The sequence below is a fragment of the Pituophis catenifer genome, unplaced genomic scaffold, assembly GCF_029215685.1.
Source record: "Pituophis catenifer annectens isolate HBS135680 unplaced genomic scaffold, rPitCat1.0.hap2 SCAF_2, whole genome shotgun sequence".
NCBI classification, from domain to species: domain Eukaryota; kingdom Metazoa; phylum Chordata; class Lepidosauria; order Squamata; family Colubridae; genus Pituophis; species Pituophis catenifer.
The window spans coordinates 11,498,624-11,518,364 of NW_027256882.1; the positions used below are offsets into that span (position 1 = coordinate 11,498,624).

The following is a 19,741-nucleotide window of genomic DNA, read 5'->3' on the forward strand; positions in this document are numbered from 1 at the left end:
TACCCCGAGGAGGCCCTCTCTGTGGGAGTGCACAGATCAATGGGAGGCCATCGGTAGCAGCAGGCGGTCTCAAAGATAACTAGGTCCTATGCCATGGAGCGCTTTAAAGGTGATAACCAACACCTTGAGCGCACGCAGAAGACCACTGGGAGCCAGTGCAACTCATGCAGGAGATGTGTTGTATGGGAGCGCCATGCGGCTCCCGTGACTATCAGCGCGGCTGCATTCTGGACCAGTTGGAGCCTCCAGGTGCCCTTCAAGGGGAGCCCCATGTAGAGAGCGATGCAGTAGTCCAGGCGAGAGGTGACGAGGGCATGAGTGACTGTGCACAGGGAATCCTGATCAAGAAAGGGACGCAACTGGCGAATCAGGCGAACCTGATAAAAAGCCCCCCTGGCCACGGCCGTCATATGCTGTTCTAAAGACAGCCGTGCATCCAGGAGGACGCCCAAGTTGCGAGCCCTCTCCGAGGGGGCCAAAGACTCGCCCCCAATAGTCAGTGATGTAGTCAACTGACTATATCGGGATGCTGGGAACCACAGCCACTCAGTCTTGGAAGGGTTGAGCTTGTGCCTGTGTCTCCCCATCCAGATCCGCACAGCCTCCAGGCAGTGGGACATCACTTCAAGGGCATTGTTGGGGTGGCCTGGGGTGGAGATGTACAGCTGGGTGTCATCAGCGTACTGATGGTACTTCACCCCAAAGCCACGGATGATCTTGCCCAGTGGCTTCACATAAATGTTGAACAGAAAGGGCGAGAGGACCGACCCGTGAGGCACTCCACATATAAGAGGCCTCGAGGTCGACCTCTGCCCTCCTGCCAACACGAACTGCAACCAGTCTGAGAGAAAAGAGGAGAGCCACCGTAACACGGTGCCCCCCATCCCCAACTCCTTCAACCGGTGCAGCATGATACCATGGTCGATGGTATCAAAAGCCACTGAGAGGTCTAACAGGGCCAGAACAGAGGAGCAACCCCTGTCCCGAGCCCTCCAGAGATCATCTACCAACATGACCAATGCCGTTTCCATGCTGTGCCCGGGCTTGAAACCCGACTGGAATGGATCTAGATAAGACGTTTCCTCCAGGTACTGCGGAAACTGTCGTGCGACCACACTCTCGACAACCTTCACCACAAAGCGAAGGTTGGAGACAGGACGATAGTTGGCTAATACTGCCGGGTCCAGGGAAGGCTTCTTGAGGAGAGGCCTCACCACCGCCTCTTTCAAGGCCGTGGGGAAGTAACCCTCACTCAATGAAGCATTAATAATTCCCTGGAGCTAGCCTCGTGTAACCTCCCAGGAAGCCAATATTAACCAGGAGGGACACGGATTCAGTAAACATGTGGCCACACTAAGTCTCCCCAGAATCCTGTCCACGTCATCAGGGGTCCCAGAGTCAAACTCTTCCCAGATAACGTTCTCAAGACTATTCCTCGCCACCCTGCCTGAATCTACCCAGTCAGAGTCCAAATCCTCCTGGATCTGAGCGATTTTGTCATACAGATATTGTCCGAAATCTTAGGCCCTGCCTTCCAGGGGGTCCTCCCGTGCTCCCAGGTGGAGCAGGGAGCAGGTCACCCTGAACAGGGCGGCTGGACGATTCTCTGATGACGCAATAAGAGCAGAAAAGTAATTAAACTTTGCCGCTTTTATCGCCACTAAGTAGGTCTTAATATGCGACCTTACCAGTGTTCGGTCAGATTCAGCGAGACTGGCCCTCCAACCGCTCTCTAGGCATATTTTCTGGCGTTTCATCTCCCTCAGCTCCTTGGTGAACCAAGGAGCCATGAGGGATTGACACCGGGTCAGAGGCCGCAAAGGCACGACTCGATCCAAGGCCCCACCAGCCGCCCGATCCCAGGCAGCTACCAGCTCCTCGGCCGAATCGTGTGCCAGATCTTCAGGAAATGGCCCAAGCTCCATCTGGAACCTATCTGGATCCATCAGGTGCCTGGGGCGGACCCACCTAATTGGCTCCGCCTCCCTACGGCGGGGTGTAGTGGTTCGAAGGTCCAGACGAAGGAGTGAGTGATCTGACCATGACAAGGGTTTCATGTCTATATCCCCTATAATAAGACCACTCAACCATTGGCCAGAGACAAAAATCAAGTTCAGAGTGTGTCCCCCCCCTGTGAGTGGGGCCATGAACTAACTGGGTCAGGTCCATGGCCATCATGGAAGCCATGAACTCCCGAGCCATCTCCGACGTTTCACCAATGGACAGCAAGTTGAAATCACCCATGACCATCAGCCTGGGTGTATCAACTGCCACCGTGGCTATCACGTCGAGTAGATATTTTCTGTCTGACAGTCAGTCAGTCTATCTATCTATCTATCTATCTATCTATCTATCTATCTATCTATCTTCTATCATCTATCTATCATCTATCTACCTACCTATTATCTATCCATCCATATCTATCTATCTATCTATCTATCTATCTATCTATCTATCTATCTATCATCTATCTATCTTTCTATCATCTATCTATCTATATCATCTATCGATTATCTATCTATCTCTCAATCTATCATCTATCATCTTTCATCTATCTCTTTCTATCATCTATCTATCATCTATATCTATCTTTTTTTCCCCAAATTTTTTATTTTTCTACAAACATATCGTTGTGTGAACAGCGTGGAACCGGAGTTGCATTTTAGTACAAATAAAACAATATTCTTCATATTTAATACAATTAACAATTGTGTAGTCTTTTAGTAATAATACACATATTTTGTTAAATTATAATCTTTCCTTAATTATTTAATATTTCAATATATTGTTTTTACGCCAATCTCCATATTCTTGATATTGCTCCTTTTACTACAAGTAGAATCCCAATAATCATATTTGTTGTAGTTAACAAACTTACATGACTCTAATAGTAATACACAGATTTTAATAGTATTATAGCCTTCCATTGTTCCCCTTTCTAATTTTTAGTTATGCCACTGATATATTTAAAAAATATCCCCCTTCTAATCAAGTTTTAAAACAAATAAAACAGTATTAGTCTTAGTTATGTTTGACAAGTTATATAATTCTAATAATAATAATGCACATTTTGTTAAATTATAATCTTTCATTATTTTCTCCAATTCAATATGTTGTCCACCACAGGTGCCCCTGACATGAGTGACATCGAGCTGGCCATGCCCACCATGCCCACACCCACCATGGCCATGGCCCCCCCTCCCCCCCAAGATCAAACACAACACTGACGCAGCCCTCAATGAAATCCAATTTGATATCCCTGTTCTATATCATTCTTGGGTTGGGACTGGCACCTGCTTAGTAAAACCTTGATTTTAGGGTTCATCAAGTTAAATGCACCATTTCTGCCCTCCAGTAAGGTCTGGGTGTAGCAGATGACCAAGCTGAACCTGAGGGAGGAGTCAAATGCTTCATAAGTCATGAGTCCCTGCGTGCCCTCTAGAGATCTAAGCCCAGCCCACCTTGAATTGCTTTCTTAAGTATCACACTTTTCCTTAATGGTCACTTGGCCACATTCTTGTACAGAGCTAAGCTTGCAATAAATCTTTATACTCATCTAAACTGCCTGAATCTCCTGATTTCTCCAGCGCTCGACACTGGATCATCCAGTAAGGTCTACGATTACAGAAAGGTCATCCAGTAAGGTCTAGACCAGCGGTCCCCAATCTTTCCAGTTTGGCATCTCAGACTTGGGCGGGTAGGGGGGCATGTGAGTGATAGATAGATAGATAGATAGATAGATAGATAGATAGATAGATAGATAGATAGATATGGATGGATAGATAATAGGTAGGTAGATAGATGATAGATAGATGATAGATAGATAGATAGATAGATAGATAGATAGATAGATAGATAGATAGATAGATAGATAGATAGATGTGCACATGTGTGTGCACAGCTCCATTTGTGTGAGTGGCGCACATGCACATGCCCTTCACTTGTGTGAATGAAGCTTCACGTGTGAGTAGAAGGTGCTTGTGCTTGCACACAAAGCTCCACTTGCACAAGCGACAGGTCCCTGTGCTCACGCATGATCCACTAGTGCAAGAGGAGGCTGCTCACATGCAAAGCTCTATTTGCATGTTTGGAGCTTCACGCACCAGCATAAACGCCCTTTGCTCATACAAGAGGAGCTTCATGTGTGCATGCTTGCCCATTTCTCCCAACGCCCAGATTTGAACCGGCTGTGGCCCAGTACTGGACTTTAGCCTGAGAGCTTGGGACCACTGGTCTTGGCCTAAGATCCAGAAGTGTGCATGTTCCAGGGGGACATGATGCCATTCTACTAGCTTGCTCATGTTCTTGTTTAAGCGTGTTTTCCCAGGATACATTTGCACCTTCCCTGGTTAGTAAAATGTTTCTTTGAAAGCATTGACCAGGTGGCTTCAAAAAAGAGACATTTCTCTGAAAACACGCAAAACAATAATTGTACGTAGAACAGCACTTCTAGCTATATCTGTATTGGACTTCAGGTGTAGCCTTCATATCTCTTTTTATTTCTTTAAGAAAGCCCAGTCCTACATGAAAGTCTCTAAAACTAAGTTGGACCAAAACTCCCTGAACCTCTCAGTGAACTTTCTTCTTCTTCCATCCCTGGAGACAGAGAGAGAGAGACCACAAAGTCACAGGAGACATTCAGCTTCCCTGTTGCAATTATCAAAAATAATTGCCATTGTGTTTCCTGCTGGACCATGAGGGAATTTTCTGAAGTTGATCCTCTTGGGATCCATGAAGACAAACATCAGGAATGAAGGTGAAATTGCTGCCTGAGGCTTCACCCAAAGCAGTTCTTAAATAATCTTTTCTCTTTGATCTCCCTGCTGTTGGACTCGTTCTGTCCTGCTGAGAAAACGGTGCTTTCTTAAATGCCATCAGGGGTTGCAATGAAGAAAGGGATTCTGGTGGATGCAATCAAGTCCCAGAAATTTCTGCTGTTGTTGCTTCTGGTTCTGCTGTCCAGTGCAACTGGTGGCAGGAAATGTCTCCTGAATTTCATCAAGGACAAGAATGCTGTGTACACTTACTATCAGTCAGGAGATTTCAACATTGGTGGAATTAGTTCTGCAACAACACTTAGGTTCAAGCCAGCTGTCTTCTATATGCCTCCCATCACCAGGCTTGAGGGGTACGTCATAAAAGTTCCTCTGTGGGTTCTTTTCCCCCCCTGTCCATCAAGGACTATTTTCCCCGGTGCCTGCCAAGGGGATTTTGGAGGTTTTGGTTTTAGGGTTCCATTTAATACAAGGAACCAGCACTTGTGCTCCTAAAGTAACCCAAGACCACAGTTGCTGTGTTGCTAAGAAGGGTCTGTCTTGGTCTCTTGCTGTGTTGGTGTTATCTCCCTCTTCTTGCATGTACGGCCGAGATTACTCACTAATTTACAATGCAAATACACTGTAGATGTGTATGGGATTGTGCATTAAAAAGAGATGCTGTTACAGATAAGTTGGTTTGCGATGAAAATGATTGGATGATACCTGTGTTTTACTTTAGGGCAGGACCATTTATCTTCTGGTTTCTCCTGTCCTTCTTCTTTGCCACCAAGGAGATCAACCAAAACCCCAAGCTCCTACCCAATGTCACTCTGGGCTACAACTTCTATGATAATTATTATGAGGCTGGGATGACCTACGATGCCATGGCAGACCTCCTCTCAACTGGGGAAGCAAGTGTTCCCAACTACAGCTGTGGAAGAGCAAGCAATCTCTTGGTGGTGATTGAAGGAGTGGGGTCGGATGCTTCCAGTCAGATTTCAATCATGTCCAGCATCTACAAAATCCCACAGGTATGAAGCAAGGTAGGCTGGAATTGGGTTCCCTGATTGGCCTAGGGGTGCATGGAGATGGTTGATGTCCCCTTCTGCCTAAAGAAGGACAGTGCTGGGGCCAGACAAGGACAGGAATGCTTGGGGAAGCTGCCAATATTTGAATCTCTCCAAGCTGGGCCTTCCTGTCTCTTTTTCTTTCACCTGCATCTTCATTTCTTCAGGAAATACTTTTTTTCTGCTCCTTCTTAGGTAAGCTACGGTTTTGTTTCTGAAGCTCTGAGTGATGAAATCCAGTTCCCATTTGTCTATCGGATGGTCCCCAAAGAAGAACATGTGTACCATATGATTGTCAAATTACTCCAGCATTTTGGGTGGAACTGGGTCAGTCTTGTGTCTCCAGACACGTATAACGGAGAAAGGTTCATGAGGACTTTGAGCCCAGTCTTGACCAGGAATGAGATTTGTGTTGCCTTCTCGTTGATGACCCAAGGACTGCCGGTGGCAATCCCATCATTGCCCCTTGAAACATTATTCATGTGGAATAATGTCACTGTCTTCATTTATTATGGGGAAGTGAGTTTCTTTTATCCCATCATAAAAACTTTACAGATCATGATCTCTAGGATGTATAGGATCCCCATTGTGGGGAAAATCTGGATCACAACAGCTTTGTGGGACCTCACGTTGAATTTTGGTTATGACATTTTTGTTGACAAGCAAATCCATGGCTTTTTCTCTTTCATATGTCATCAGGAGAAAAAGATTAGCAGTGACAATTTTGAAACATTTTTTGATACTATGAACGAATTCGGACTGGCAGCCTTTGAATGCTTGCTTTCAAAGCCCGCATTGTCAGTCAAATGGAGGAGAAGATGCAAGAAGCAGGAGATTCTGGAGCTCCCAAGTGAAGAGTTTGTGGACAACATTTTTTCCAAGGACAGCTATCGCATTTCCAGTCTTGTGCAGGCCGTGGCGAGGGCCATTGATAGGGCCCTGTCTTGGAGAACCCACAGAATAAGACCTGGAGGTGAAGATGGGCTGAGATCACACAGTATTCCAGCATGGCAGGTACAGATCCCCCCCTTCCCCGAGTGGTCTTCCTGCTTTCTTGAGTTGCCATCCAAGGTTGAGAACAGTTGATGTGTTGTCGTAGGCTATATTTCAGGAGATTTCAAAGAAATCCATTTTGTAATTTTGCAGAACGTTCAGTTTCTCGTGTCTCCTAGGCTGGATCTTCATGTCCTTGAAACAACACTTGGACCAATCCATCCAACTCATGTTCCTTCCCTTCCAAATATCTTTTTTTTTTCCCTACTAATGTTCAGGTTATGGAAAGTGGCAAAGTTGCTTTTTCATGAGGCAACTGGACATTCTTGATTTATTTTTTTTTAAAGACATTTCGCTTCTCATCCAAGAAACTTCTTCAACTCTGACAGATTACCGGGGAATGGAAGGATTTATATTCCTTGCAGACAGCTGGTCATTTGCATACTTTTAGAGCATCATTGAAGCACTTGGAGGTTTTTTCAGGGGTGGGATTCTACCGGTTCGGACTGGTTTGGATGAACTGGTCGCTCTGACAATCAGCTGGGAGCGAACCGGTTTGTTCCAATGATCAGCTGGGTCCGCCCTCCCCCACATGCTTTACTTACCTTTATCTTCGTAGCTGATTAGCATGGCAGAGCAGATTGCCATGCCTTAGCTGTTTTAATTCCCTAGCACTTATGTGGAAGGCGATTTTTTGTTGAACTGCATGTGCGCAAAGTACACGATCCCTGAACCGGTTGTTAAACTGGAAGGATCCCCCCCACTGGGTTTTTTCCTCTGGAATCCATTCCTACTTCGACACTTGTTAAACAGTGTTCATCCCAAATTGTATAGCTAAAAGTCCAGAGGAAAAAATTGCAGACAACAGGAACCAGGAGCAATACTCAGGTGACCCTGAGGACACAGATAAACCTCCAAGTGCTTCAATGATCCTCTAAAGGGATGCAAATGATATACTGTCTGCAAGGAATATAAATTCTTCCATTCTCCACTATCCTGTCAGAGCTGAAGAAGCTTCTTGGATGAGAAGTGAAACATCTTCAAAGAAAAACCGGAAAGTCCAATTGCCTCCTGAAATAGCACCTTTGGGACAATCATGACTTGGATGACTGAGAATCTCTACAAACCATTGGGAGGAATGTTACATTGGCACTAGTGCATTTGCGAAACTGCTTTTGTGTTGCAAGATTAAGTGTCATGGTTCTAATCTTCCCCAAATAGTGAATGAGAAAGAGAGGACTTGCAAACTAAGTCTCCACTTGAAGGAAGTGGGGAAGCTTTCAATATCAAGGGAAAGAAAACACCAACAGTTTTACAAAAAGGAGGATATCAGAACAATGGAAAAGCAGGAATAGGTTGGGAAATAGCAATTGTTAAGTCTGGGGTGTTATGTGGCAGGTGCTAGTCTGCTTGAAGTCTAAAGTCCCAGAACACTTTCGCTTCTTCATTTTCTGTTCCTTTGTTCATTTTTTGGTCCCGCCAGTTGTTGCTTGAAGGCAAATGGTATTTCTTGCAGATGTTCCAATGCACCACTGTTGCTTCTTCATTACACAATTGTTTGTGTGATCTTCTTGCAGCCGCTCACTGGCTTGTCCACTGCTTTACCTTGCTTGTAGAGTTCGTGATTGTGTTTGCTGTTTTCACTGTCTTTTCAATTCTGGCTTTGAATGCATTTGTTCTTAAGGCTTGGTCTTGTGCAGCCAAAATTACTCCTCTGTCTCTTTCTTTGATTTTCCTTCTCTTAGCCATGGCCAGATCTTGTTGTTATCTGCTCTGCCTACCATTTGGAATTAAGGAGAAAGTTCATTGTTTCCAGAGCCCCGCAGGCCAGATTTAACCACTCAGCGGCAGGGGTAAAATGCTACTGGTTCAGACCGGTTCGCCCAAACTGGTAGTAATAAATGCTACTGGTTCAGGTGAACATATATTTCTGACGGTCAGCTGTGCCACACAATTTACATTCGTTAGAAAGCAGGAAATCCTACTTTCTAGCGAATCTAAATCGCGCAGCACAGCTGTTCCCCCGTCACTGTTCTACTTACCTTTGAAGACTCAGAAAAAACTTCTTAATCCTCCTTTATCAACGCTGTGTGGTAGCGCCTGCGGTGTGCATGCGCTCACAGCGCTCATTTGGTGCGCATTGTGCATGCACATGCAAAGCGAACCGGTAGTGAATCGAACCAGTAGCAGACTTCAGAGCATTTCATCTCTGCTCAGTGGGAGGGATCCAGCCCATGGATCTTAAGTTTGACACCCCTGCCTTATCATGTCTCTTTTCTGTTCATCATTTGGTCTTTCTTATAGACCAGTTTAGTCTCTCCATTACTCAGTAAGACTTTCTGCTATGCTAACTTCCTTCTTCACTATCGTCACAAAGGTGCTTTTTTCAAGAGGCAACTGGACTTTCTGGTTTTTCTTTGAAGACGTTTCGCTTCTCATCCAAGAAGCTTCTTCAGCTCTGACTGGATGATGGGGAATGGAAGGATTTCAGTCAGAGCTGAAGAAGCTTGTTGGCCGAGAAGTGAAATATCTTCAAAGAAAAACCAGAAAGTCCAGTCGCCTCTTGAAAAAAGTACCTTTGGAACAACCATGACCTGGATAACTGAGAAACTCCATAGATTTCTTCACTATCCTTCCAATATTCTTCCATTCCCTATTTTCTGCTGGATAGGTTATAATAGTTCATTTAGTGATCATTTGAAGTTACCATGGCACTGAAAAAAAAGTAATTTATAACAGTGGTGGGTTCCGCCCGGTTCCGCCGAGCCGGTAGCGGTGATGATATGATGTCACCGAAGTGGTTCTGCCCCCCTGCTCCCCCCACATTATTCTTACCTTTTATTTGGCCCCACCCCCAATCTATTGCTGCCTCCTGAGTCCCAGCTGATCGGCTAGAAGGAAAAAAACTGTTTAAACTCTTGCCGCGGGGCTTCAAAGGGCCGCCCTACAGCTGATCAGTGTTAAAAGGCGGTGTGGTGGTAGACCGGTGCTTCCAAAAACAAATGAGTAGACCGGTGCCTGCAGAAATAAATGGGTAGACCAGTGCCTCCAAAAACAAATGAGTAGACCGGTGCCTGAAAAAATAAATAGGTAAACCAGTGCCTCCAAAAACAAATGAGTAGACCGGTGCCTCCAAAAATAAATAGGTAGACCAGTGCCTCCAAAAATAAATGGGTAGACCGGTGCCTGCAAAAATAAATGGGTAGAGGGACTTCCGGTGGCATGCTGACATTGCTGGATGCTCTCCCTCGGAGCGCCAGCCCTACGATCTTGTAAAGCCGCCCTGACAGCGCAAATCAGCTGTCAGGTGGCTGGAAAACCTTTCCCCTGGGAGAAGAGGGAAAGGAGAGCAATCGGATGGGGGTAGAGCTCCCCGAAAGCCCCTGAAATAGTTTTGACTGCTTGGAGGGTGAGAGCTCCTCAGGAAATCCGGTGAAATTTCGAGATCCAGGGTGCTTCTGTTTTAAGCAGAAAAAAATGTTGCGACCGCTTCTGCAATCTTTACTGAGATCTGAGTTGATTATCTATGCAGATGGAGTGAAGACAGGAGAGCAGACAATTGCAAGTAACAAACCCTTAACTCCACGCTTAAATTGCCACTTTTTGAAGCTGATTAAAGGAGTGAAGAAAATGGAGCTTGTGCTTAATAGGGTGTGAAAGTGAAAGTTAACTCTCATTAAAGCTGTTAACACCCAGCATTGTTCAAGGTGGTTGGGGGAAAAAAGGCTGGCTTTCTTGAAAGTGATGAAGGCTCACTATTACAAACATCGGTAAATACACAAATGCTGATTGCGGATCTCTTTAAAGAAATTTTAGAATCATTTACCTCCGTTATAGTGGAAAGAATGGAAGGGTTTTTCAAGAAGGATTTTACTCAAGTTCGAAACAAAGATACAAGTGAAGATACTGTATCGGTATTTCAGTTGCCAAATAATAGTGAGTTGCTGAATGAAGAGGTGGAAGAAACAATCCAGTTTCAGTCAACTGGAAAATTGTCAGGAGGCGTTGGGATTTCTAATATAAGAAGGAGGATTCGAAGTGGAATTTTACAACTTTTTTACAAAAATGGATTCTCAATCGTAGTTAAAGAGATGTGTTTACTGAAAGGAACTACTTTGTGAAGAGAACAAGATTGTAAGGCACAGCAACTTCAGTTGAAAATTCAAGAACTTATACAAATAAAAAAAGGCGGAGGAATAAGACTGAAGAAGATTCGCAAAAAAGTCAGGAAAAAATGGAGATGGAAAAATTACAATCCTTTTGCTTGGGGAGGATAGTAATAGTGAAAATGAATGACTATATCTGTATTTACGGATATGATTTGTTTTGAAAAGTTATATTATAATGAAAATGAATGATTTACTTATATTTAGGGACATGATTTGTTCTGAAAAGTTATATTAAGTAGTGTTATGTTTGAATTGTTATGGGCCACCAACCAAACTTTCACTTTTGTCTTGAAGTATATTAACACTAAAGTTATATTTCAAGGAATGCTTTGTTGAAGAATTTATATAAGCTTATAGGTTAAAAAAAAGAAAAATATTGGGGATGTAAAAGTTATGGACAGTGCAGATCATTTAATATAAGTTTATGGGTTAGAAGAAGGATATTACTTAAACTTTTATACTTTGTTTTAAATTACATTAATACTATATTAAAGAATGTTTTGTTGAAGAATAAATATAAATTTGTGGGTTATAAGGAAAATATAAGTGGTGCAAGGGTTGAGGGAAGGTTTTTACAATATTTTTTATAGATATTAAATAGTGAAGAAGTTATTTGATTATATGCAGTGGATTTGTAGAGAATAAGATGAATAAGTTTATGCAAAGCTATTAAGTAAGGAATGTTTCCAGGAAGAATCAATATAAATTTATGGGGTAAAAAGTAAAAATAAGGTCTTTGCAATATATTCTATTTGAGATTGGTTAAAATATTTTGTTAATGTGTTAATATATGTAAGGGTTGGAGATGTGATGGTTAATTGTAATTGGGTTCTGATTGTGTAATGCTGGAAGAAAGAAGACTTGCTTATTATTGAAGAACGGACAAGAATGAAGTTGGATTGATTACTTTCAAGCAATAACTGGTTTAAATAGTTATATTTAGATATGAACAAGGGGAGTTAAAGTGCAAAAGGGAGATAAATCTATAGATAGTTAGCTTATGTTTTTTTATATGTTTGTTAAATGCTATACCCTGTATTTGCTCTGGGAAATCTGGGGGGGGGGAGGGTCGGGGCAGGAGGGGGGAGGAGGGAAGGGAAAATATGTGTAAAATTTTTTAAAACTTTTCAATAATAAATAAATAAATAAATAAATAAATGGGTAGACCAGTGCCTCCAAAAACAAATGAATAGACTGGTACAGCTCTGCAAGCAGTTAAAAGCCTGGTAGACCAGTACCTCTGCTAAATCCTAAAGAATTGTCACATGACCATCAAGCCACGCCCACAAAATAAGCCACGCTCACAGAACCAATAGTAAAAAAATTTAGAACCCACCCCTGACTTATAACCATTTTTCACATTTATGACCTTTGCAGCATCCCCATGGTCACATTATAAAAATTCATATTTACGATGGTAGCAGTGTCCCAGGGTCATCTGATCTCCTTTTACGGCCTTCTGACAACAAAGTCAATGGGGAAGCCAGATTCATTTAACAACCGCATTACTAACTTAACAACTGCAATGATTCACTTAACAATTGTGGCAAGAAAAGTTGTAAAATGGGGCCAAACTCACTTAAGAAATGTCTTGCTTAACAACAGAAATTTTGGACTCAATTGTGGCCATAAGTCAGGGACCACCTATACTTGCAATGTTCCACGGTCACCTATTTTCCTTAGCTGCTTCTGCTGGTTTTATTTATTGTATTTATTCAAATGACATAAATACCCATCTCACATTCCTTTCTCTGGATGGTTCACATAATTAAAGACAAGAATAAGAAGCAGTTGCAAATAAGCAACTAAAAATAAAAAAAACCATTAAAAAAACCAATTCTAAGATTATAATTTCTATTAGCCCTAAGATTTTACAGGCAGATTGAATTATTAGACTTGGTTTCCTGTTCTCTGAACATGATTAATTGTCTTGACTTTAGCTTCACTCTTTTCTGGGAAACACCCAGTTCTACAACTCCTCTCTGGAAGGCGTGTATTTGGATGAGGAAGGGGAGTTGAGTGCCAGTTTTGATATTGTGAAATGGGAGACCTTCTCGAACCAATCTACCCGTGCCACCAAGTTTGGAGAAATACGCAGACATTGGGGCTCCTCTGAGAACAATTTCATCCTTGATCAGGAGAGGTGGTCCAGGCATTTTAGCCAGGTAGGTGTAATCCATCCATCTCATTTGGGTGAAATGCTAATGTCAGCGTTCCAAATTAGGCTCTCTTCCAGCGCTGACATGAACAAGATGAAGCATAGAGCAGAAGCTTGAGTTATTGCTGAGATGAACTTTTACCTAGTTTTTTGAATGTTACAGATAGTGTTTCCTGGGTGACGAGGGTGGGGGCCACATTCCTGTGAAAAGAACGTGCCGGGATGTAGAGATGGATCTGTATGATGGCCAATGGGACATTGGGGTTGGAGAGCGGAAGAGGAGGGGGTTGGAAGGAGGGGCCAGTTTGGCTGCAACTTGAATCAGGAATGTCGGATTCTGCTATTCTTAAAATAAAAGTGATTCATTAGAGACTTTGCGCTTGAGAATGAAGTTTATTTAAGATAGCCCTGAAACCTGACAGCTAATAGTTTTCCTTTAATTCATTAAAGTTCAAAAACAGTAGAATGTCAATTTAAAAAAAAAGTATATAGAGAGTATTATATTTAAACATACTGAAATGAAAAAGGACACACATTCGATTTTCCAGCTACTAAGTTTGTTGGATGAGCAGGCACAAAAACAGCCAGGGAAGTAATTGAAGCCTGGGAAACAGGCCTCTCATTAGTCAACAGGAGTGCGGATTTACCATCAGCCTATCAAGTACTTAGAAGGCGAGAGCTGGGCATACAAGCAAATAACAGCTAATGATTTAAAAGCATGCCATCAACAGACATCAACACACCCCAATCAACATCTAAAACGTCACTTACACCAGGCACTATAAATACACACACAGAACAGCGCAGACTCTGCTAGAGAGAAGTTCCCTGAGGATGGGCTCCAACAAGTCTGAAAGCTCAGAAGACAAAACCTCTGGTCCCGGTAACCGACCCAGTATTATAACAATAGCAATAGCACTTAGATTTATATATCGCTTCATAGTGCTTTACAGCCCTTACTAAGTGTTTGGTTGTCCAGTCTAGAGGTGGTATTCAGCAGGTTCTAACCAGTTCTGGAGAACCGGTAGCGGAAATTTTGAGTAGTTCAGAGAATCAGTAAATACCACCTCTGACTGGCCCCGCCCCCATCTATTCTCTGCCTCCCGAGTCCCAGCTGATCGGGAGGAAATGGGAATTTTGCAGTAAACTTTCCCCTGGATTGGGGAGCAAATAGAGATTTTACAGTATCCTTCCCCTGCCACGCCCACCAAGCCACGCCCACCAAGCCATGCCACACCCACCAAGCTACAGCCACAGAACCGGTAGTAAAAAAATTTGAAACCCACCACTGCAGGGGTGGTTTTCAAAACCCGTCGCTACCAGTTTGCTCGTGGGCACCCGTGCATGCACACAATGCCTCTGCACATGTGCAGAAGCATCCGGGCGGGTAGGCAGAGCCTCCCACTGCCACCGCTATCACTTCACCCGATCCGGGGCAAACTGGTAGCAACCCACCACAGCACCACTGATCCAGTCTCTTCTTTAAAACTTCCAGTTTTGGAGCAACCACAATTTCTGGAGGGAATTCGTTCCACTGATTAATTGTTCTGCCAGGAAATTTCTCCTTAGTTCTAGGTTGCTTCTCTCCTTGATCAGTTTCTATCCACTACTTCTTGTTCTGCCTTCAGGTACTTCCCGAGCTCCATTTTCAGCTGCAACAGCCTTCTGCAACCTTCTGCCAGGGAAAACCCAAGCTCTGTTTTCGGCTGCGACGGCCTCTTGCAACCCTCTAACAGTGAAAATAGAGCTTGTGAGAGCCGGTCCACCACAGGCCAGTCCTTCGCTGTTTCCAGGGTGGCCTTGAAAGCCAGATCTAAGCACTCTGAGGGCAAAATTGGGTCCATAATGTCATCATAGGGGTCTATGACAATTTGCCGCAGCCAATTCGCCATGGCAACTCACCATGGGACAACTCACTGTGGGACAAGATTTACACTACTGTCAAAGAAATGGTGGAATAGAATCATTAAGGAAAGGATGCAAAAGGAGGGACAGAATGAAATGTGAATGGCAAAGATTAAAAAAAAATCTTAAATAATTAAATAGAATTGTTAAATTGTCCCACAGCAAGTTGTCCCATGGCAAGTTGTCCAGCGGTGAGTTGGCCATGCTGTGAGTTGGCTGTGGCAAGTTGGCCATGATGACTTGGCTGCAGCAAGTTGGTTGTGGCAAGTTATCCCATTCCGCGTCACACGGGGTCCGCGAAGTCTTGAAGAAATGTTATGATTTAAATCCTGAGTTAAGCTTTGGGGGACCGTGGTTACGATCCGTGGCCACAAAAGTTATCTAAAGAGGGCCTGTGGTGAATAAAAGGTTGAGAACCATTAGACTACATTTTTCAATTTTACAAGATTGGGTGTTAAAATCACAGCCACATACCCAGCGCAATCTTGAGAGTAGATTGCTTTCCAGTTCTATCAATTTCCAGTATCATAGACTAGAGTTTAAGGAGATTTGAGAGCAAGATCACTGTCAACCATCAAAACGAACTGGACCCTTCACTAAAACTCAACTTAGAACATAGAACACAGAATAATAGAGATGGAAGAGACCTTGCCGTTCCAAGTCCATCTGCCTGCTTGAGCAGCAGATCCTATATCATTTCATACAGTACAAATGGCTGTCCAGTCTCCTCTTGAAAGCTCCAGTGATGAAGCACCCACAACTTCTGAAGACAAGCTATAGTGTTGCTGTGAGGAAAGATAGGGAGGGAAAGCTATGTTCACCATCCTGAGGTTCTGGAGGAAATGCAGATTACATATCAACTGGATAAGCCATAAGAACTATTCTACGTACAAAGATGATAGTTAACAATAGGTTGCGTGTCCTTCCATCGCGATTACAAGAAGCACCCTACAAAAAATCCAGAAGAAGAATGGTTTGCAAACCTACTGACTCTTTCCCTTCTCGAGAGCTCATTTTCACGGACAGCATCTCACATGTGGTGGTAATGTCTTTTTGTTGTTGTTAGACATTTCGTCATTCCAGGTGTACTAGAAGATGTCGTCCCGGAGAAGCCAAAATGGTATTGGAGGGGGAACCGCTTTGCTGCTATGGCTGTTCCTTGTGTGCAGAAGGGACCATCTCAACTCAGGAAGGTAGGTGTCCTGCTGAAGAAAAAGCTGGACTTTGTGACCTGAGCCAGGAATCACTAAGATGCATTCTGAAATAAAGAATTGCTGTCTTTGACTTCTGAAACATGTGCTCCCAGAGATTTACAATTAAAGAATTCCATCTCATTGTTCCATTGAAAAATGTGGCAAGAGGAAATGGATTTACAGTCATCAAAATAAAAAAATCCAACAGTCTTGGAGTGCAAGGTTTTGAGCTCCTCCTTCAGAGTCCAGGCCAATAATAGAGATCCTACTGTTCTTATATGGTAAGAGCATGGTAGATGTGTACTACAAATGGACTTTCTCTAAAGTAGAACCTTGCTTGTGGACCTCCATCCCATAAGCAGTCGCCATGTCTATTTACTTCATCACTCTCTCACTGATATTTGGGTTCAAACCAGGGATGGGCTCCTGGGGGTTCGGCAAGGTTCAGGTAATCCTCTAGCCAAGGATCACCGGGTTTGGTGAACCCCCAAATGCCACCCCTGGCTGGCCACGCCCCTCCCAGTAGTCTCCACGGGGCCTGTTCATCATTCCAGGTAAATGCAGGGGCCGCGTGTACTTCCAGATATTGTGGCCATATTGACTTTATTATAGCAACAACAATAGCACTTCCCAGCTATAAAGCTTCACAGTGCTTTTACACTCCCTCTCTAAGAGGTCTAGAATATTGTCCCCAATAATCTGGGTCCTCACTTTACCGACCTCAGAACCTTGAGTCAACCCTCAGCCAGTGAACTGCCAAACTGCTGGCAGCCAGCAGTCAAGAGAAGTAGCCTGCAGTACTGCATTCTAACCACTGTGCCACCATGGCTCTTATGTCAATTCCCTGGTGAAATTTTTATTCTGAGCTCTCTTCATCTACCATTGCATTGCTACTGAAAAAGTCTTTTCGTTATAATAATTCAAGCAAGTTTCCTTTTACTCCATATTTTCTCAGAAAAGGGGCATTTCTCTGTCTGGATTTCAATCATCAGAACTCACAGATGAAAAACAGCATAATACAATATTCATTCCAGAGGGAAGGCATTAATCATGCTACATGCTACATCTCTTTTCTTTTCAGATGCAGATTATTGCAGCAAGTGTCCTGCTGATCAGCATCCAAATAACGCCCAAGTTCAATGTCTCCCCAAGATCCAAACCTTCCTGTCCTACAAAGACAATCTAGGGATCATCCTGACTTCCCTTGCCCTCTTCTTCTGCTTAATCACAGCCTTTGTGTTAATCATCTTCGTTAAATTCCTGGAAACTCCTTTGGTCAAAGCCAACAATCAAGACCTCTCCTTTGTCCTCCTCATCTCCCTCCTGTTTTCTTTCTCATCCTCCTTCTTATTCATTGGTCAGCCAAGGACTACCACTTGCCTCCTCCGACAAACTGTCTTTAGCATCATCTTCTCGGTTGCCGTCTCTTCTGTTTTGGCCAAAACGGTCACGGTGGTGCTGGCCTTCTTGGCAACAAAGCCAGGGAGCAAGGCAAGGAAGTGGCTGGGGAAGAGTTTGGCCAACTCCATTATTATTTCTTGTTCTGGCATCCAAATGGTCATCTGCACATTCTGGCTGGGAACCTCTCCTCCATTTCCTGAGTCTGATATGCAGTCCCAGTCTGGAGAGATCATCCTGCAATGCAACGAAGGCTCCGTCGCCATGTTTTATGGTGCCCTTAGCTACATGGGCTTCCAAGCTGCTGTCTGCTTTGTGGTGGCTTTCCTGGCCAGGAACCTCCCTGGGGCCTTCAACGAAGCCAAGCTGATCACCTTCAGCATGCTGGTCTTCTGCAGCGTCTGGATCTCCTTTGTGCCCACCTACCTGAGCACCAAGGGGAAATACATGGTGGCCGTGCAGGTCTTCTCCATCTTGTCCTCCAGTGCCGGCTTATTGGGCTGCATCTTCATTCCCAAATGCTACATTATCATTTTAAGACCAGACCTGAATACAAAAGAGCAGCTAACAGCAAGAACAGAAGTTGGCTTGAAAGCAAAGGCTAAATAACTGCAGTGGGCTTACCGCTTGATGTGTGTTAATTTAGCAATTTAATTTCTGCTAGATATGCATTATTGTACTTGTGAATGTGGAGATGTAGATTTGGTTTGCAGATTGCTAAAAGGAATCATTGTTTCACCCTCTGCAAGCCATTTTAGCAGCTGCTTTTCCCCCCATTGGGGCTTCAAGCAGACCATACCGAAGTTACCATTCCAGCTTTGTGGACTTAAAATTTATATGGGTCACTTTTCCCACACTCAGCAAAGTCTATCCCATTTTCTGTCTGTGCATCCGTCTGTCTGACAGTCAGTCAGTCTGTCCGTCAGTCTGTCTATCTGTCTATCATCTATCTTCTATCATCTATCTATCATCTATCTATCTACCTATCATCCATCCATCCATCCATCCATCTATCCATATCTATCTATCTATCTATCTATCTATCTATCTATCTATCTATCTATCTATCTATCTATATCATCTATCATCTATCTATCTATCTATCTATCTATCTATCTATCTATCTATCTATCTATATCATCTATCATCTATCTATCTATCTATCTATCTATCTATCTATCTATCTATGTATCTATCTATATCATCTATTATCTAGCTATCTAGCTATCTAGCTATATCTGTCTGTCTGTCTATCTATCTATCGATCGATCGATCTATCATCTATTTCTTCTATCATCTATCTATCTATCATCTATCTCTATCTTTTTTTTTCCAAATTTTTTATTTTTTATTTTTCTACAAACATATTGTGTGAACCGCGTGGAACCAGAGTTGCATTTTAATACAAATAAAACAATATTTGTCATATTTAATACAATTAAAAATCGTATAGTCTTTTAGTAATAATACACATATTTTGTCAAATTATAATCTTTCCTTAATTATTTAATATTTCAATATATTATTTTTATGCCAATCTCCATATTCTTGATCCTTTTACTACAAGTAGAATACCAATAATCATATTTGTTGTAGTTAACAAACTTACATGACTCTAATAGTAATACACAGATTTTAATAGAATTATAGCCTTCCATTGTTCCCCTTTCTAATTTTTAGTTATGCCACTGATATATTTAAAAAATATCCCCCTTCTAATCAAGTTTTAAAACAAATAAAACAGTATTCGTCTTAGTTATTTATTTTTTATTAATTTGATTTGAATGCCACCCTATCTCCATAGGACTCAGGGCGGCTCACAATAATTAAAATCAAACCAGATAAAAACATATTAAAATACAATTAAACATATGTTAAAACTCATTAAAATAATCAAACCCCATCAGTCCAGGCTGGGCGATTTAAACAGCCATGTCTTTAGTTCGTGGCGGAAAGTGCGAAGGTCAAGGGCCAACCTGAGCCCCAGGGGGAGTTGATTCCAAAGGGTGGGTGCACCCACAGAGAAAGTTCTACCTCTGGGGGCCGCCAGCTGACATTGTCTAGCTGACGGCACCCTGAGTAGGCCCTCCCTGTGAGAACG

At 43.1% G+C, this 19,741-nt stretch overlaps 1 protein-coding gene across 1 annotated transcript in view; it reads right to left on the bottom strand.

The window, feature by feature from the left end:
* The window catches only part of LOC139311736 (zinc finger protein 420-like), a 336,520-nt gene that overhangs the window by 191,219 nt on the left and 125,560 nt on the right, over window positions 1-19,741 (bottom strand). The window lies entirely within an intron of this gene.